Source organism: Bidens hawaiensis, unplaced genomic scaffold (genome assembly GCF_021521415.1).
Source record: "Bidens hawaiensis isolate Kalapana, Puna unplaced genomic scaffold, B.hawaiensis_p1.1 tig00021644_1, whole genome shotgun sequence".
NCBI lineage: Eukaryota > Viridiplantae > Streptophyta > Magnoliopsida > Asterales > Asteraceae > Bidens > Bidens hawaiensis.
In genome coordinates, this window is record NW_027493362.1 from 44,326 (window position 1) to 47,316 (window position 2,991).

The following is a 2,991-nucleotide window of genomic DNA, read 5'->3' on the forward strand; positions in this document are numbered from 1 at the left end:
AGATCAATTTCTATGAAAATAGATCTCGCAGCACCTCGAAGCCCTAGGAAGATTAAGCAACTGTGCACCTAACCGCATTTCTTCTTCTATGCTTGGCTTTTCCAAGTTGATTGATACCGTCCTCAACACCTTTGCATTACCCAACAAGAATTTAAAAAACGGTATATCACACTTCCGCCACTTGAAATTCAAAAACTTGATAGTTCTAAGTTTTGCTAGCATGTAAGCAGGAACCAGCTTTGGTGCAATCCAACGAGAACCTTCAAGCTTTTGTCATTAACATAAACAAGTCATACAAGTACATTCTCAACAAAGTATATCTATATAAATATATATATGTGTGTGTGTCTTTCAATTATTTACAAATAAATCAAGTACCTTTTCAATATATATCTCTTTCAACTCAGGAGATCTTTCAAGAAATTTGGGGATTAGTTTAAAATGCCAAAAACCTTTCAACTCCAGGTGTTCCATATTCGCAAAAACGGGCAGAGGTGAAGCTGATAAGATCTTAAGTAGTGATGAGTCTTCATACGATTCATATCGTGTATCTCTTGCCTTTTTAAAAGAGAGTAACTTAACTCCACTAATTCCCTTTAAAAGCTCAACCGTGAGACTATCAAATGGCTTTTCTTCAAAAGAAAAGGATGCCTCAACAAGAGACGACACATCTTCCATTACAAATAACGAGTACAGTGTCCCATCAAAATTTAGATGTTCAAGTTTAGGGACGCGTAAAACAAGTTTGTTAGTATTTTTAGAATGACGCAAATGTAGTTTCAATCTTTTCAACATAGGTATATCGAATATGTAATCACCTTTTCCATGAAAGCATACAACTCCCAAAGATAAATTTTCAAGCATCGGGGAGCCAGCGATGAGTTTAAATGCATTGAGGAAAGGATTAGAGAAAACCTCAACGTCAAGGGTTTTCAAACAAGGTAGATTGATAGCAGGCTCACACATCCAAACAATTCCATAGCATATTTTTAACTTTGTGAGTGTTGTGCAAGTGAAAACACTTGAAGGCAACTTCAACAACATATATTGTATGTCAAGCTCACGAACCTTTAACGTGATTGCCTTATCAATCCAATTTGATACGACTGACTGAACACAGAGTAGAAAAGTCTAACGGAAATGATTCAATTTGAGATGATTTGCAAAGCCCTAGTGCCCGATCAACAAATGTTTCCAAGTTATTGAAACAAAAGGGTGCTTTATCATCAAAGTCAAGATTTGTGATGCTCATCCAAGTGTACCGCCATCTTTTAGATAAAACGCAGGTTTGCACCGCAAACTTTGTAGGCATTAGAGAGAGTATGTGTGATTGAATCTCTTCTGGCAAGCGGCTAATTCTGTCTACATTATTGGACCACCTCATTGTTTGTTTCCTAAAATTCAAACCCAAAAGTTCAAAATCCACCATATTTAAACAGAAATTAAAGTTTTTTTTTTCAAACAAAAAAACCGTAAACCCTCACATTTAAACTGAACAATTAAAACCTGATTGGTTGAACTCTTAAATGAAAAGAAAATAAATTAGGGTTGTGATTTAATCAAAATGTTTTCAAACAAAACAACACCGGGTTTGAATCACCATTTTATTAATTAATTAATTATTTAACATTTCTTTAGTTTGAATCACAAGCAAAAACAAAATCAAATTTGGAAAACAATAAAATATTGGAAGCTTACCTACGCAAAACAGTGGTTGTTTGGTTTGGTGGTTGTACGAGGTTAAGTGTGCTGGTCTTTGATTTGAGTTGCAGGGGAATGAGTGGTTACGATGGCCGAAGAACACGCCGTCATTTTCTCTCTCAAGGAAGAAAAAACAAAGTTTATTTGCTTTTATGATTTTGCTAGGGTTAGGTTAAATTTATCATATTCATTACTTGTTATACCCTAATTTTGAATTCATTTAGTACTTTTATTTAACATGTTACTACCCACTAATATTATCATCACTAGCGGTCCAAATTTTAAAAAAGTTGCCCCCAATGGTCCCATATTAAAAAGGACTTAATGGCATTATACCTTTTCCGAATTCAAAACTAATGTTTTAGGGCTTTTGATCGGAAGTAGAATACGTTTCGATTCATGTAAAACTTTGTTTGAAACGGTGTTCCAAAACGACGAAACAATGCTTCAGTTTGTTTGAACTTACAATTAACAAAAATCAAGCCGTTTTGATCACCGTTTTGAGTTAACTTTTGCATTAATCAACTCGTATCATTCTTCCGATCAAAAGTCCTAAAACATTAGTTTGAAATTCGGAAAAATGTATAACACCGTTAAGTCTTTTTTAACACAAGATCAACCTTTTTAACGCATGACCATTGGTCAACTTTTTAAAATTTGGGACACCTAGTAGGGGTATTCAAAATAATCCGGATCCGTATCTTAATTATATAACTATATGTATCTGAATTTCGGATATCTAAAGATGATTCTGATTTTTGAATCCCAGATATTAGAAAATTCGGATTTGGAAACAATTCTCGGATTTTTCGGATATTTCAGGACTATCCAAAATATTAAATTTAGTATTTTTTAATTCTGTTTTATATACCATTTAGAATGGGATATGAATAAAAACCTAGATCTAAAAAACGTACACAGCCCTGCCCCTTTCTCCAATTCTCCTCTCTGCTCATTCTCTCATAGGCCAAGAACCTCGTCAACCACTAAACCAACCGTCGATCGACCTCCTAGCTCTAGTCGTATTCTCACGTCAACCGACCTCCATTTTTGTGCCCTCTCTCCATCGTCTCTCACGTCTTTCCAATAAGAAATTTCATATTTATAGTTGTTGATGGTATGGTAGATTGTTAATTATATTTTGTTACAGATTTGTTTCAAAGATTTGTTAGATCGTAACAGACTTGGCTTGTTACAGATTGTTCCAAAGGTTTGTTAGATTTGTGTCAAAGATTTTGTTACAGATTTGTTATGGGTTGTTACAGATATATAGCTGTTACGAGTGTTACA

At 34.4% G+C, this 2,991-nt stretch overlaps 1 pseudogene; it reads right to left on the reverse strand.

Moving 5' to 3' along the window:
• LOC143563911 (FBD-associated F-box protein At4g10400-like) lies at positions 1–1,384 on the reverse strand (annotated as a pseudogene).
• Between the last annotated feature and the right edge of the window lie 1,607 nt (positions 1,385–2,991).